The sequence below is a fragment of the Chroicocephalus ridibundus genome, chromosome 3 (assembly GCF_963924245.1).
Source record: "Chroicocephalus ridibundus chromosome 3, bChrRid1.1, whole genome shotgun sequence".
NCBI lineage: Eukaryota > Metazoa > Chordata > Aves > Charadriiformes > Laridae > Chroicocephalus > Chroicocephalus ridibundus.
In genome coordinates, this window is record NC_086286.1 from 33,638,493 (window position 1) to 33,655,981 (window position 17,489).

Genomic DNA, 17,489 nt, shown 5'->3' on the forward strand with positions numbered 1-17,489 from the left:
GTTTTGAGCCTTAGGAGCCTCTGACCAGACAGATCCTGTATAGAAGGTCCAATCTTGTAATGATAGGTTGAGTGACACAGGGACCCCAGTGCCTCATTAATTTTTTCCCTTTGGAGGTATGGAGGGAAAGCCTGAGCTCTACGGGGGCTCAGATGCCCTCAGAAACTTCATTACAGCAAGACCTAATTGCGTGCCAGCTGATGCCTGGTCATGGTGTCCCTGTATGTGCTCTTAAGATGTGGGACATGCAACATGGTGTGTGCTAGTTTGGCTGGCACTGGCAGAGGAAGGTACTGGCATAGATGCTCGCTGGACACCCTTGGGCATCCTGCTCACCCCCAGGAAGAAGGGTGCTAAATGTCAGTGTCTGCCTTGGTCTGACTCCCCAGCTGGTGTAACACAACTGAAGTCAAGGGAGCCAGACTCCGGGAGAGCGTAAGCTGGCTCAGATCCACTGAAACAAGTGGAGCCGCCACGAATGCTGGTATCAGCCTATAATTTGTCTCCTGTCAGCTTTCCCTAGGTTTGACTCAAATTACTGCTCCGGAGAAGAAATGACCCTGTTTTCCAGTCCCTACAGCTATCCAATCCTTGGTTATGGATTTCAGTTGCTCCTTGGAGGAGAGCAGTTCAGCCCTGTACATATCTCACAGCAATCATGTGCACCAGAAATCCTGCTTAATCCAATAAAGGGCCCTAAGGCAGGGGGAAGAGAAGATGATTGCACTCTGAAAGGATGTAATTAAAGCCTTAATGACAAATACACCAGGTTGAAGAGGGATGGAGGAAAGCAAGCTTCTGGTAGGATTTTTAGTTTAGAGAATTATTTTAAATTATCTACTGTCAGGGTTTTCCTAGATGTGTGAACTCTCTCATTACTGGCATACAGGCCATGCTATACCAGCACAGAATATAAGTGGTATACTATGGAAAAAGGTTTATATCAAATAGTGACACACTAATATAGGAATGCTAAATGCCTCCTCATGCTTCAGTATGCAAATCCTCTTGTTTCTGTTGCTGCCAACACTGAAGAAAGTGATGCTGCTAAAGTCTTTATGAAAATTTGCAAGAACCAGATCTACAACCTTGTTTGGTTCCATCTCAGAAGGGTCAAGCATTTCCGCTGACTTCATCGGCTTGAAAAAATATTTCATTGGCTGAAGGGCCTCACTACAACAGTTTTTTAACTGAGGCTCAGGTTCACTAAACCCAGGTGCTTAACAATACCAGCAGATTCAGGGAATGTAATCCCTTTCCATAAATAGCTTCGTGCCTGCTTTGCATAGGAAACAGTTAAAAGGACTGGTTTCTGAAGAGAAAAATGTTCCATTTAATAATTGATTTTTTTTTACATCAAAAATACTGGCTAAGATGGTGAGTCACCAGTAACAGCATCAGTGGCTTGCGTTTCAAAGAACTGCCATAGAAAAAACATGAAGAGTTAACCTAGTAATAAAAGTTTCACAGCCCATGCAGCTTAAATTATTCACCAGGACACAAAACCGTAACCATAAATTATAATGCTATGAATGATTGAGGGTTTCCAACGGGTACGACGTAAAAAGAAACACTTTGCGAAACCGAGCCATTGTCGGACTAATTAAATGTCTTTGAAAAGGTTCTAATACCCGACTCTGAATTCCTTCATCTCTGCAGGTGTCTTTGCAAGTTAATGTTGGCTGCCAAAACTGGTCAGGCTTGAGCTGATGTTCACGTCTGTTGCTTGTTACTCAAAGCAAGCCCTGGGAAGCCCTTTCGAGCAGAAGCTGCTTTTTCTGGGCAGGAGCAGGAGGCAGGAGCACTGGGTGGCTGGACACACATCAAGAAAACCCCTGAGTGACCCTCGGCTGCACAGAGCTCTGTCTCAAGCTGGGGTGAACTTCCGTGAAGACAGCTGCTTGTTCTGCTGACTAGGAAAAGGACTCATCTCAAGAAAAGAGTGAATTTGCCCAACAGGGCTCTCCGAGGAGTCTGTTGAGACCCAGCCTTCTGCCACTCTGGGTTTTACTCCTCACATGCAGCTGAAAGTGGGTCTTGGGGGAGAAGGAAAGCTTTAGAGTGGGAATAATCCTCAAGTGGCTGTCTGTGAGCAGAATTCCTACCTTTGGGTCACCCAGGAAAGAAACCTTAAACTTGAGAATATAGGGGCTGACAGAAAACAGAGAAATTGTGCTGTAGGTTAGAATGAAAAAACAAAGTATGGACAAAGCATGGGATATGTATAACAGCTTCCAGCCTCCAACACCCAGGTTAGGAATATTGTAGGAAAAAAAAAAGAAGATAAACAGGCACTTTCTGCTTAGGAATCTTAGGTCTGATCTGGTCCCTGAAAATGGAAAATAATGTGGAAAACAGACCTTAAAAACACTGAGGAGAAATTGACTCCTAAAGTATATGGGTTTTAGCATTTTCAGTGTTGAATAATATCTATTCTGGTGATGCTTGCTCTATTGTATTGCTGTATTATAAAGCTTTACTGCTTGTGCTCATGTGATTTTGAATGATCTCCCATTTTGTTTGAAATAAAGAAGATCAGTTGCTAGCTTCCATGTCTGTAGCAGATGATTGTGACTTCAAAAACCATATAAAATCTTGGGAAAGTAATTTAAATACCTAGGAGTTCTTTTTATCGTAAGATTTTGGGTGCTGACTGAGAACTTGGTTCTTGCAATACAGAGACAAGTTTTCCAAGGAGAATTGGTACTAGAGAAGCCTTCAGCTGAGAACTTAAACATTACCTGTGGCCATGAATATTTAACTTTTAAGCATTTAGCCCTTAATGGCATTTAAACCCTGAAGGCAGGTGTCTGTGTTCACTGTGCAGTCTGTGGGGAGAGATACGTCATGTCAGTTCCCAGAGATGGGGCATGCCGGGGAGAGCTCTCAGCGATACGTATGTCCAAGCTGCGATCTGTATGCAGTCCAGCTGCGGCAGCTGGGTTCTACACTTGAGGTAATAAACCCCGTTTCTTCAGCAGAGCCAAATAGCAGAGGTGCAGTGCTGTGATGCGTTGTTTAGCATGGGCCTGTTCCACACATTTGGGTTAAGCCATGAACCTGGGGGAGCCAACATAGGTCCCAGAAGCACAGGGCGGTTCCCAGACCCCTCAAAGGTGACACCCTACACGGCATGGCACTAAGAACCACCTGATGGGAATCTCTAAGCCCAGAGGCGTCAGTCTGTTCTGCCACACTGGGGTACATTCATGACTTGGCCAATCTGGGGAGCTGGCGCCTCTGTGGCCCTGATGGGAGTCCCTGCTAAGTTTTGCATCTATGCTGCAGAACATGAAATGGATGCAGCTTGTTAGAAAGCGGTGATAGCATGATCAAGATTTCCTATGACCCTGACTCAATCAGGGCTTTGAGATGGAGATATTTGTTTTACAATTTCCACAAAGCAGATCAAAAAGCTTTAAATTAAAAAAAAAATTTAAAAAAGCCACACACAAAAACAAACCCTAAAAAACATTCATTAAAATAAAGACTACAATCTGTTATTCTGTAAACAGAGAAAAGTGCCAAAATCAAAATAAACAGAAATAGAAGGGGCTTATAAACTGACCCTGCCAAGCCCACTGCTTCCATCCATCCTGCTTTGGTTTCAGTCATTCAGTGGCTGTACCAATGGCAGTGAACCATGCGTAGTCCTCTTTTGGCCCCTGTCAGCCTGATGCTGTGATTCTGCCATGGACATTTTTTGTCCAGACAGTTACAGTTTAAGCAGGTGACATGCATCTAGGAAAAAGCTGCTCTTCAACGAAAAGTGTTAGGCAATCTTAAGCATTGGTGGTGGCGTGACTTTTGCACGTAGGTTTTAATGCACTGTCCCTTTGGAGAGGTACAAGGACCTTTGCTGTTTCAGAGGCCGGTGAATGTGCTTGTAGGCAGGTCTCTATCCTTCCAGCCAACTGGAGCTAACACTCAAGATAAACTGCTCCTGTCTTAAAAAGAACAATACCATAAATAAATAATCAAACAAAACCTGAGATGGGTTCTAAATCTGTCCATGCAGCGCTTTTCGGATATCTAAGTACTTTTATGCCACGTTGGGAAAGTTTGCTCTTCAAAAACTGCTTCAATTTAAATTTTAGTACCTAATAAACAGCCTGACCCACAGCTCTGTTCTTTAATGAAGCAGATGGAGGCTGTTTCGAGTGTCAGCACTTGGAGATTTGTGACTGTGATATCAAGAATAACATGCCCCTCTTGTTCAAAAGCACACGTTCCGTGGAGGGGAGGACGGTGAGCAGCTGAGCCCCACGGCTTGGGGAGCTCTGATCTGGGCTAACGCTGGGAAGTCCTCTGTGTGTGTGCGCATGTATGTGAGGAACATGAAATAATGTTATTTACATGTTACAGGCACGGTGATCTCAGATGAAGTAGAGTTAATAATTTGGGTGGATGATAAAATAGCCCTGCTGATGGGAAAACAGGCTCTCTGGGGCAGTGGAGATTGTTTACTATGGCGGATGTGTGGAAGGGATGCTGCCTGATGAGCAGTCATCCCAGAGGGGTGCAGGGGGTGGCAGTGATGCTGCTGAGGAGCTGAGGGAGGATGGACATCATGGCGCAGGAGTCTGGGGGTATGAGGGTGAGGACTTAGGAATGGGATAGTATGACCTGGACAACTCTTTGGGATGTGGTCTTTGGGAAAACAGGGCAAAAGCAGTGGGTTTTATGGAGCATTATTTATGGAGCAAGTCAAGAACACTTGAAAGTGTGGGATAGAGATCCCAGGGCAGTTTGTAGGGACTGTGGGTGTGAGCATGGTGTCTGGAGGGCAGTCCGTGAGAGCAGCTGGACCAAGGCACATGTGGCAGGGCCATGGGGCTCTGGCAGAGAATAAAGACTGAATTTGAGGTTGTGCGGGGCAGTTGAAATGGGGTAATCACCATGGGAGGAGTGAATTGTGATGCGGGGGTCTTGCTCATGGCAGAGAGATGCTGGATCATGGGAGCTGCTTAGCAGGATGGCGTGAGCAATGTCTGAGGGCTGGGACTAGATGTTCTCCAGAGGTCCATTCCTACCCCTACCATTCTGTGATTCTTTGATTCTGTGAGGGACGGCTGATCCTGAGCTGTATAAGAAAACCTTATGTTTTCAGCTGTATCATTCTTTTATTCAGGAAGGTGGGAGGCAACAGTACCAAGCTTCATTCCCATTCATCCTGTGTCCCTGTATTAAAGACTTTGCTGTTCTTGCTCCATAAATTTCACGATGGTCTCTAACTCCTTGCCGACAGCCAAAGTTATCTGCTGAATCAAGGCTTCTGCACTGAAACTTCCAGGGAAGCAAGGGAACAACATGACATCTCTCACTGAAATGGCCTGACAATTCTGAGCAGCTGATTGAAAAGGGAAGATCAAGACAGAGAGCTGCTTAGTCCAGAGCTGGATAGGAGAGGCTAAGAAAGTCATTTTCCCCCAAAGACCCCCTTCCCCAGGCTTGGTCTTATGCTGGCTTTGTTCCAATATCTCACTTTAATGTTAATATAGTCACTGAAAGCAGGCAGACTAAGAAGGCTTCTTTAATATACTACTACAAGTACCTCCAGAATGTAGTACCGATGGTATTAGTGTGGTTACTTGCTTTGCAGCTGCTGTTGGAGATTTTGACTTCTTTATACCATGGGAAGTTCAGGTCAGCTCTGCTGAACCAGATGGCAATGTGGCATGGGCTAATGCTAGCATCTGCTGCTCCTTCCACTTCTCCAACCCCGTACTCAGAGGGGCAGGTTATGGGGAGCAGTGGATCGGGGCAGAACTGGGGACAGGGGAGCAGGAAAATCAGAACAGCTTTAGGAGGAGGTAGGAGAGGGTCTCTGGATGTGCTGGTACTTAGGGTACTGGGAAAAAAGGGTTTGGGATGGTAGGAGTGCAGACAAGCCCTAAAGTGTTGGGAAGAGCATGAGAAAGCCAATGCTTAAATTAGTTGATCCACTTCCCACTCCCCCTTCTTTCACAGCAAGCCCATTCCCTTCTTGCAGACTTTCTGTCACAGCCTTCCCATTCAGGTGAAACAGGAAGAAAGATTTTTCTCTTAAAATTCAGCAGAAGTGTCAAGGCTTAGCTCCTGGCAGAATAAAAAGTGCCAGACAGTGGCAGGGCAAACATCTTAAAGAAATCATATTGTTTCTGGAATAAAAGTGTTTCTGAAAAATGCTACAGACAGCTCTGTATAGAGAGTGCTAAAATATATGCTCAGGAAAGGCACTGAAAATGCTGTGCCACAGCAGAGCAGGCACATTGCTACCTGCTGCTGGATGGAGACAGATGGGCCGTCTGTGCGGTGCAGTCCTGTTCCTGTTCTCCTGAGCTCATGAGGCCAAGGGCTGAGCTTCCAGGGACTCTTCTGACCCTGCTGCTTCCTCTGTCACCCCCCACCCTCTGCCCAGGGCTTCAGGGGACCATAATGACAAATATCAGGCAGTTCTCAGGCAGCAGCTGTTGTCATGATACTGTCTCCCTGTTGCCCATCGGACACCGTACTGAATCTCCTTCAGTGCTGATTGCCTGTTACCAGCTGTTTCTCTTCTGTGGAGCGCAAAAAGAAAGCACTTGCCCCACACTCCAACAGACGACTTCTCATCTCCTCTCAGCAGAACAAACCTGGGCATGGGGTTTCCTGAAGGAGGAGATGTTTGTGTTACAGCAGGCAGAGAGGCACAGGCCCATGCTCAAAATTCCTTTTCATCCTGTTCAGTAAAAACTTCTGCATAAAAAAACAATGGGCTGATTCCTGTCTCCTGGTCTCTAGTGAAGTCAAGAGACTTTAGCTGATTTATCCTAGCTGTGGATCCATTCCAAATCCATTTATGTGGTTAATCCATAAAGAGAAGTATATCCTCATAAAGAAACTGTCTGTATTGCTACTGTGGCCTCTTTTGTCTCCAATTGCCCAGTTCACAAGGCATAATCTCTCTTTATGCTGGGGAGATGGTGTAGGAGATCAGCTAATGATTGGACCTGGCTCCCATTGCTTTTACATGCCAAGGATATGTGTGATTCTGCAAGGACTCCCAGGATCTATTGCTGGAAGGTCTTTCACAATGTTTTAAATGAACCTTCTGCGCCTTGGATGATGTTTTCAATAAAACTCCTGTCTCCTGGAACAGACCTGCAGAGCACTGCCAACCTCCTTGTTCTGTGTGTGGGAAAGCTCTAGCCTGAGCCACTTTGGATGGCTGGCAGAGATCACACCATCTGGGAGCTGGAGCAACGGAGAGGAGGTTCAGGCTGTAGCTACAGATCACTGAACTTATGGAACGCATCTAGACATATGTGAGGTTAACGAAGAGCAAAACTCACTCTGTTTCTTCAGCAGATTTGCTCCTCTGTTACTGAAAGCAGATTCCAGCCTCCCAGATTCAGAGGCTTAAAAATGGAGCAAATGAATGTGGTGTAAAACTGAACTGAATCCGGCCCTTGTATCCTGCTGAGCCTTCCCAGGATTTCAGTTGGAACGAGGGAGAACAGTACAAAGCTTTTTTTTTTGTTTGAAGGATCTGTTTTCACTATATTACACCTTTTTTTTTTTTTTTTTTTTTTTTAAACGAAACAGAAAGCCAGCTATATTTTTTTATGGTGCTTTCTTGTGAGGAGAAGTTTTATGAGAATGGGCTGAGTGCAGTCAGGCTCTGTGCAGGCGGTACCCACTCTGGGGAGAGCCCGATCTCTCTCACCCCTTCGTTGTCTATTGGGAAAGCTTCTGCCAAATGGTCTGGTACTAAACACTCCCCAGATGAGTGATCCCTGTCTCACCGGTTTGAGTCCATTACCTTAATGGTAGTTATTCATCAGTAATGAACCATGCAGTTAACTTGCCGGAGACAGCATGGCTAATTGAAGATGAGGCAAGAGCTTCTTTTAATATTATTATTTTTTCCTCCATTTGCTTTCAATACCTCTTTGCTCCCCAATGACATCTGATATAAGTTTTAATCACCTCTGAGAACAATATCTTTATAAAAGCCCCAACTCTTCGTCTGAAGCAGTTTGCCTAGAGACGAGCAATGTTGTGTGTTTGGGTCTCTGAAGGAAGCTGAGGTTGGCAGGGATGGTAAATTCTTGTTACCCACTGAAACCTTGGAGCAGTAAATTTTTAAAACTATTTCCATTCTGGCCAATCTGTCTTACCTTTCTGTCTATTGTAAGTATTTCTCCCCCTGTTATCTGGGTGCCACACACAGAACAGTGTAAGTGGAAATATTAATATCCCTATGAAATATTCTTTGCCCTCGCTCTCTCATCACATTTTGGGTATGGATATTTCTTCCTCCCTTCATTACCTCGGCTTTCATGTTTCTCTGCACAAGGTTATAAGTCTTTCACAGGTTATAAGTCTTTAGGTAGATGACGTCGAGGACAGACTACAGAGAAAAGCTGAGCCCAGACCTTTCCATTGAGCTTAGTATCTCCCACAGCATCAGCCTAGATGTCACAGTAGTGGGTGCATTAGGAATATAGAAATGTGTGAACTGAACAAATGGCAGTCAGCTGTTGCTATAATGGTACTACTATTTATTTCACAGTATTATGGTAAAATGTTCCCAAACATAAGAAAACTTTTATTTGAGAAGGCTGGTGATAGAAATTAGTAATTGAGAAATATATATTATGTGGAGACTTGCAAACTGTTTCCATTTTACAGAGCTTTGGATTTGTTTTTGTTATTTTTTGTGCACTACAATTTATATTATATGTGCTAGAAATTCTTTCTGTTGCATTTACCAAAAATAAAAAAAAAAAATATCTAGCAAGGATTATGAAAGAACTAAAAAATTAAAATTGTCAATTATCATTTCAGTAATAATTCTGAGAATGTGCTTAAGAATGCCATCCAACACTTCATAAGAAATAGACACTGTAATATAATATTTACTTTTCAGTATAAGAAAGCCATCTAGCAATGAAAAACTTCTGCCTTTGCAAAAATTCTAATTAGTTCTGCTATATGTTTGAGAACTGGCTTGGACTAAAAAGCAGATTGACTTGTCCTCCCACCTCAAGCTTGAGAAAGCTTACATAAGTTCAGAAAAGTGTTTGAAAAAATCTTTTTTTTTTTAAATCACTTTTTGTCTTTTTTTAGCCTTTGCCTTTCTGTCCAGAAGGACACTGGTTCTATATTTTACAATTTCCAGCCTCACCCAAGATGCCACAAATCTCAAGATGAATTTTATCCTCAGAAGACCTGTAGCCCATGCCTTGGTTTTTCAAGTGCTATAACTCCACAGCTGCCTGGAGGACTTAGGTGGTCCCTTTCCATTGAAAATTAATGGGAGCTGAGTCTTCAAGTCCCTTAAGTGGATTTGAAACTTGCAGCCAAGAGACGTAGAGAAGCATCCCAGCTTGAATATCAGGCTGAAGCTGCTTTTGCCTCACCACCACTGCCATGACCTCGTGGAACACTGCTGCATGAAAGTCCTGCTGATTTCCTCACCTTTTTTTTTTTTCTTTATACATTATGCTAAGGGACTGCTGCAGAGAAATAAAGCTCTTTGCAGACCTCTTGCAGACGGCAGGGAAGTTTCTATGGAGACGTGGGAGGATGCAGCGGATTTCTGCCACCAGCAGCCAGAGAAGACTGGGCTTGCCGGCGGGACCCAGCTCTTACCTGTTGTCACACTCATAGGTGGCAAGCAGCAATGCCACACAGCAACACGTGGCTCTTTGTCCTGCCTTTCTCAATTAGCTCACCCCTGCATGGCCTGCCTCCCACCTCCCCCGCCCTGTAATTCTGGAGCCAAGTGGAACCACTCCGGCAGCCAGGAGTTGTAATTAACACACAGGGGTCACAGCACCTCCAAAAAACATCACCAAAGGGGCAAAGTTTAAAGTTCAGAGGTGAGGAACAGCATGCCAAAGAGCTTGTACTAATCTCCACGGATACAGGGAGATGGTTCAGTGATAAATGTACATGTTCTTTTGGAAAGACCGTTTTCCTTTTTGTCAAGGATTGTTGCTCTGATGGAGTTGGGGAAGTCTGACAGCCGGTGGCTGCCCGGCTCTGCCTGTCAGTCCTGGCGCGAGCCCCACGCCTCCACCTCCACTGATGTCCAGGTGGGAGCTGGCCTCCAGGCACACAAGGAGCTGACACAGGATGTTTTTATAACAATCGTGCTTGGTTTCTCTCCAAATGAACTTTTTCAAGAAAACGTCCCCCTTATGAAACATACTGCATCGTTGAATTTTCATGTGATTTTGGTGCAATGCTTTTGGGGAACAGAAGGAATTAAATAGCCCATTGGGCAAGAGAAGGCAGGTGTTTTTTCCTGGGGGGAAGGCAGCTGCAAACTTAAAATGCTTCCCCAGAATCACAGCAAAGTCCTTCAGTCCTACTTTGCTGACGCCAGCATGGTATTGGGTACGTGGGGAACCTGCACAGGAACCATGCACAGGCAAAAGATTTCTTTCTGGGACATCCTCATGGCTGAGAGCTGTTCTAGGCTTCCTGAGCCAAGAGCACTGTGTTTTGATAGCTCCCACTTTTCCACTGCTGGTTGCGACCAGCTCTGGCAGGTCGTGCAACAGTAACGTGGCAGGACCCTGCGACATTATGTTGAATTTTAAGGCAGGAATCAAAGGGCGATACTTTATCTGAGCTAGGGATGGGAGTAAGCAGGTAGTCAAAAAGTGTTCAAACCAGAATTCTGGCTAAGGACAAAAGGAAGGTTGTATGAACCCTTCTGCAGCAATAAAACATCCTGAATGATCTGTGATAGGATCCTCAGTTCGACCCCTCAGCCAAAGAAAGGTTTTTCCCAGCAGTTAAAAGGCAGTCATTTTGTGCAGAAGGTGTATTGAGGTGTAAATATGAGGCTTTTTATCACCGCTTGATACTTTAGAATGACCCACTAAAATAGTTGAAAAATCATTTGCCTTATCTCTGCTCCCCACTTCTCTAGAGCAGCAATGAGTGTGAGAGAAGACCAAAGCAAGCTGTATTTGTTGTTGTGCTTGAGCCGTCACTGTCGAGAATCAGGGAAGTTTTTCCTTAAAAGTACTCTGCCGTGTTGGAAAAATAGTAGTCATTTGGTTAATTCAGTGTGACATGTGTCTAGTCCCTTCGCAATTATCGTGTCATATTGTCTCAAGTTCATGAGCCAAAGGAGTCTGTCAGTATGCAGGGTCTTGTAGAGCCAGCAGGCTTGAGAGATGGCCTGTTATCTTCATGTCTTGTTCCTTGAAGGTGCTGGACTTTGGCATGTACTTTGACTTAATGTAGGAACACTCCTACAGCTGTCACCATCTCTTTTCTTCCCAACCTTGTTCCATGTGGGGCACGTATGTATTTGTTGCCTTAAATGACATGAAATATAACAGTGAGGTAAACAGAGTTTACTCAGAGGACCAACAGCTCGTCCTTCAGAGTCATATTTGCTCCCTTCCAGGCTGATCCAAAGCAGGGGCAGATTGGGAGATCAGGAAAGGCTAGAGGGTGGAAGTGGTGGTAGCACTTAATGAGCAGGTAGAGGAGCATGACGGGGAGCAGGGAATGGTTGACAGGGCAAGCAGCACAAAGGTAACCAAAGGGGCAGGGAGGCAGCTTCAGGGCAGCAAAAGTTGTAAACTGTGTCTGAGTCAGCATGGGAGATGATGGATATAGGTGGTAGCAGGGCTTGGCAAAAGCAAGGACAAGTCAATTGTGCCAACCTACCCTAGGAAGGTGGCAGTGAGTCCCCTAGCAGCTATGTGCAGTAGAGAAGGGAAGGTCCCATGCCTGGGTGCTTTCTATGATCTGCTGATCTTTTGGCACAGAATGTGAGTTGAAAGAAGTCACATCACTGTCAAGATGTGAGTTAACCCATTGAGGGGCAGGGGGAGAAAGCATTCATCTACCATGAATCTCTCTGAGCAAGGGTGGTGCTGTGTCTGTCAACTCCTGCCCTTGCAGACCTGTACCCATAGCAGCCTCCCTGCTATGTTGCAGACTGGTTTCCTTTTGTGTAAAGCAGCAGGAGGTGAAATGCTGTAGCATGAGACAGGATTGCACATGCTGGAGCCAACCTTGCATATGGGATGGCTCTTAAGGTGCCCCGTGCCCATTACACAATGGCAGGGCAGCACCTGCTGAGTCCCTCTCATCTCGGTGTTTGCATATGCTCATATTTCTGCTCAGCTCTTATTTTACAACAAAAGGACAATGCATTCCTTTCATTTAGCAGTTATAAGATGAAATGTGGAAAAAAAACCCAAACCAAAACAAAAAACCTAAGCTCAGTTATATGTAACTGTTCTACTTTCAGCAGTACATACAGAAGTGCCTCCAATGGAGTCAGGCTTGGTGTGAGTCCTCACTTGGTAGGAGGTGGTTGGGTCACTCAGTAGAGTAGATTGCAGACCTAGTGGAAATACACAGGAGACAAAACAGGTCTTGATAGGACAGGTTTGGATGCACCTGACTTTATTATTATTAACAATAACTAGCCAGATGTCTGACTGATTCTGCAATGGTGAAATATCTTTGGTTTGAATGGGGCTACACTGATTTTTAACTATGGGGTTAAGTCCAGTGTGCTCATTTCCATTTTGTGATCGGCTGTCCTCCTCAGATCTCAAGCAGCCAGAATCACATTATTTTCTTATTTCCTTACCTTTCATTTTGAGATAGTATTTTAGCTATGTATATAAATATTTTAGCAGCATTCCAAGCTGCTATAAGCTTGGAAATACCAGATCCTAAAATTTGCATCTGTGAAAGAGAAATAAAAATAATGCCCAAATGCTGGGAATTTGGAGGGATATTTTTGTGGTTATGATTCAGTCTACACTTGTGATTCGTAGTTAAATATATTTCTTCACTCATAAATGTACTTCTTGACTCATGTCATCAGTGTTAACCTCGGAGTTGGAAGCTTGTAACTCACTTTTGGGCTACTCCTCCTTGCTGAAGGTGAACCGCATGACTGTTTAGGGAAGCCAAAGAAATAGCCTACGAAATTTAGCTGAGACTGCAGACGAAGTGATGAAGCATCCTGGAATGTGGCTGGGAAACCCTGTCTAAAATGGATGTCGCAGTCTCTATGTAGCCATCTGCCATCCATCGCTGTCCTACGCAGTAAGCCTTCCATCTAAAATCAGTGGCAGGAGTGACGTTTCTAATGAGAAACAGTCTGTCACTTCTTCTCCTTGTGGGGTCAAAAGCCTGCCTGGGGCCAGACTCGAGTCTGATGTATTCAAGAAGAGAATGAAGAGAATGGAAAGATGTTCAGAAGTGGGTGCTACTTTGTTGTGTATTCATTGGTTAAAAAGTATTTCCATGTGCACTCAAACATGTGAGGCAGGTTGCTTAAAGGTGCAATGGGAATGAAATAAGTAGTCAGGACTTTGGTTTTGCATTACCACACGAGATGCTGTCTCTAGCAAGACAGAAGGTGTGTCCTAATGCCAGATCAGTGCCCCTGCTTGGTGACTAGGCAAAGAATGGAATTTAGCAAGTCTGCCTGTCAGGAGGAAAGAGCTGGGTCTTGTTTTTAGGGATAAATTCCACATGTGAGGTCTGATGATGCTTCAGACTAAAGTGAGGACAGCAGACTATATATTTTCTCCATTATTTGGCTTCTTTCTTTTCTTTTTCTTTCTTTTTTTTTTTTTTTGTGTGTGTGTGTGTGCAGGCAGCATGTTTTCTAACCCAGTAGTTAATTACTACTCATGTGATACGTGACTTTCAGACTTTTGATAGTTCCTTGATGACTCCTCGTAGCCATCAAAATTCAACCAGGGTAAATCAATATTTGTTTTTATACCTTCTGTTGCAAGAAAAGATATTCCAAAACAACATACAAACTATGTCTCCTTATTGATTTGTTTGCCTTTGTCTTTTGAACTGCCAAGGTTTTAAGGCATTCTTTTATTTTAAAGGTACTCGTTTCTAAATTCAATAAATACAGAATATTTGCCCAGCGGGATCTCCTATTAAAATCTATGTGTTCGGTACCACTGCCCTGTGGTTTTCTTATCAAACTGATTTAATTCTAGGCAGAAGAAGAAAGAAAATAAATGATGTTAATTGCTAAGGACATTAAAAAAAAAAGTCAAGACATAGCTTTTTACCTAAGTTACTAGAGAAAAATAAGCAATTTTGTTCACAGAATGGTAGAAAGAAGAAATGGAAAAGGTCAGGAAGGACATCTCCCTTTACCCTCACAATCAAGGCTCAGCAACTACCAAAAAACATTTCTGGCAAATTTTGAACAGACTAACAATATCTGTGTAGCAATGGGTGAAACTCACCCTTAGGCAGGGATTCAGCATAAAGCCTATGACCTAGTCTATGACCTCCTGCTTACATCATTTAAGCTCAGGGGGATGAGATCTTCATTCTGTAAACCTGATATATTCTATGGGTTTTCATAGTATATCCAGGAGCATTATTTCTAATGATATTGGAAATAATCCCATCTGGAAATATTTGCTTAGGAATGCCCTCTCTCAGGCAAACCGCAGAGCCTGAAAAGCAAATAATCATCTTGTCTCTGCCTCATTAGTCTGTAAGGTGAAGGCCATCGTGTGTCACCCTGACTCAAGCAGAAAATCCAGAGCTCCCCTACGTATTTGCCTCAATGACTGCACTCCATTGTCTAGAGAGGCAAGCACTCTTGAGTATCTGTTGATGAGCTCAACCTTGAGTGAGTTAAACTGTCCATAAAATTAATATATATATATATATATGTAAATCGGAGTTCTCTTTTCGTTCATCTACAGCTAAAATTCAACTCATCCTATTCCATTTAAAGGCTGGGAAAAAACAATTCGTGAGTTTCCTAAGAATCATATAGGATCCATGCCGGTTTTGAACAGCAAACCCTATATCCATTCAGCATGGGTCAGAAAAGAAAGAAAAATACTTTCCGCTTCCATTTTATAATGAAGTTTGCATTCAAGCAATGCATGATAGGATTAATCAAGGTGTTTGGCATTACCTTGGTTCTTTGCAAATTTAATGCATGTTTCCTAAGTGTGAAGAACCACATGTACCTCTCATTCATAAACACTTTCCTCTTTGCTCCCAGGAGTTAAAAACCAGCCGATGCCTTTCACCTGGGATTTGATTTGTTTATGTTATGAAGTATTGAATTTGCAACTACTGTACCTTCTCATAAGTCTCACGATGCCTATTACCTGAAACTGCATAAAAAACCTGACTCATTATTCTTTTCAATCGTAGCATCAAGGAAGAAGGCTTTTTCCCATGAATACAGAGTAACCTTTTCTAAGGGTCTAACCATACTATGCCTGTTTCTATAACTATTTTTGTGTAGCCCTATCACCTCCTTAAATAACATTAGTTGGGTGGACAGGAGTATTGCTCTGCTGACATAGGCAAAAGTACAAAAGCACAAGAATAGCTGTCCAAACACTGACCAAAGAACCGTCAAGACCCACATCCTGCCTCTGGCAGAAATCAATAAAGTGGATGCTCAGAAAAAGAGGTGGGGGTGGGGGGGAGAAAAAAGGCAAGCATAAAGTCTTTAGTCTTTAGGATAGACTTTCATCTCCTGTGCTGCAGACTGAGAGCACCTGGAGCATTAAGTTTAATAGCTGTTTGGGGTATCAACCTTCTATGTATTCGTTTATCCTTTTTCCATCCCTTTCATACCTTCAACCTCCACAAGAATTCTGTGGCAATGAGTTCCACAGTCGCACCACACACTTTGAGAAAAATATCCTTTTGTCTCTTTTAAAACTGTTTTAAAGCATCTGTGGGGCATCATTGTAAGTAACACCAGGCTTTCTCACGGTCCCAGACAACATAGTCATATCTTCTAAATTGACTTGGTAGCTCAAGATAAGTTTGATTTCTACTGTTTAAATTCTAGCTTACCTCATAAACTAAAAATACCCCAAACAAACAAGCAGGTGTGTAGTAGCAATCTGGCAGAGGGTTAAAGGAAATAAAAGGCTTTTTTTTCCTAGGGATCAGAGTAGTATTCAGCTGACAGGACTAAATCTTCTATATCACATACAGAAGTTCAAAGTTCTGGGTAAGCCTAGGAGATTTTTGCCTTTTCTAAATTATCATTTCCTATTCTGGTGAAAGAAGAGCAAAAGTTACTGAAAGCAATGGCTTGTATGTGTTAAGGTCCTGCTCTGTCCCTGATGCTCTGAGGATGTAACGGTAAGAACTGCTACTAATGTGATTTGGTTCCCAAGTAAAGCGACAGAAGCTTATGCTGTTTTGCGTGCATATTTTAAAACTGCGTCATCACTCACAGCACTATCTTTTTCATTAAGACTGCATGAAAAGCTAAAAAAAAAAATAAGGCAATAAATTTCTTGAATTCCCTAAAAAGCTGAGCTTAATTTCACCTCGTGCGACAAGAAAAGTTTAGTCATTTCACTGCAACCTGTTTGCCAATCTCTGGTGCTTTCACCTGTCAGGAGAGATCTAAATATAGTGTCTTGCTAATGAAGAGTATTTGCAGCAGCAGAAGTCCAGAATTGCTCACTTCAGGTTTAACCAGCAGCCCGGGGCTACTCATGTTCCAGGATACATTTGAAAAACACTATCTTGTCTTCTGAAGGCCCTTCTTTCTCCTGGCCTTGTTGTTTCACCAGTGAGAAGTCTTTCCCCCAAAATGCAGGACCGTATACTTTCCCCAGAATCCGAAATATCCCCCAAGTGCTGTTGCACCCCATTCTCCCATCTGTCACTTCTTGTATCCTCTTTTTCTGCTTTTCCTTTTTGCCTTTCCTCTCCTTTCTCGTCTGCTCTTTCACTAACTCAGGTCTACCTTCTGCTCCAATTACTCTGTTAAAATTTAGGAGCACCTTCATTTGATGACAGGTGGCATGCTGCAGGGAAGAAAAGTTGGGGAGCAGCCAATGTCCTGTCCAATGGGTAGCTGGTAGGAGGCTAAAAAGCTATGATGGGCTTAAGACTTCACAAGCATCCCTGTTTTTAATATGAAGCTCAGATTGACACCTCCTTCTAGTGAAGTGAGTATGTAATTTAGGAAACTAAAAATACACCGAGGAACACATATTTTTCACTTCTTTGTGGAAACTACTGATCTGAGATAGAGTTTCATCTTGCCTAGCTTCAGTGAGGAGCTCCGTCAATGGTGGGGGTCTAGGCTTCCTCCACAGTCAATAGAGAGAGATGGGTACCTTCAGAGAACGACTCCTCCCACTCTAGTCCCAGGTAAGCTCCTCTTTGGAAATGCTACCATCTCCCTACCATCTTGGCAGTACAGGGACAACCATAGACCTATGTCAGCCTACATATATTACACTTAGGTGGTTAAAGTGAGATGAAGCCCACCCACAGAGCCCATCCTGGGATCCTCAACAGCAAAGATGGAGCAGTAAAGTTCTCAGGTAAGGGTGGTGGTTTCCCAGAGACAAAATTCTTTCTGCATATTTCTGTTCCCGTCAGCACAGTACCAGGATCAGGACAGCGGTAGTGGTAGCTCCTGGATCCTTCCTATTTGAAGTCAGTAAATCACATGTCTGCTTCGTGAAAGTTGAGTGGCATTTATTCTA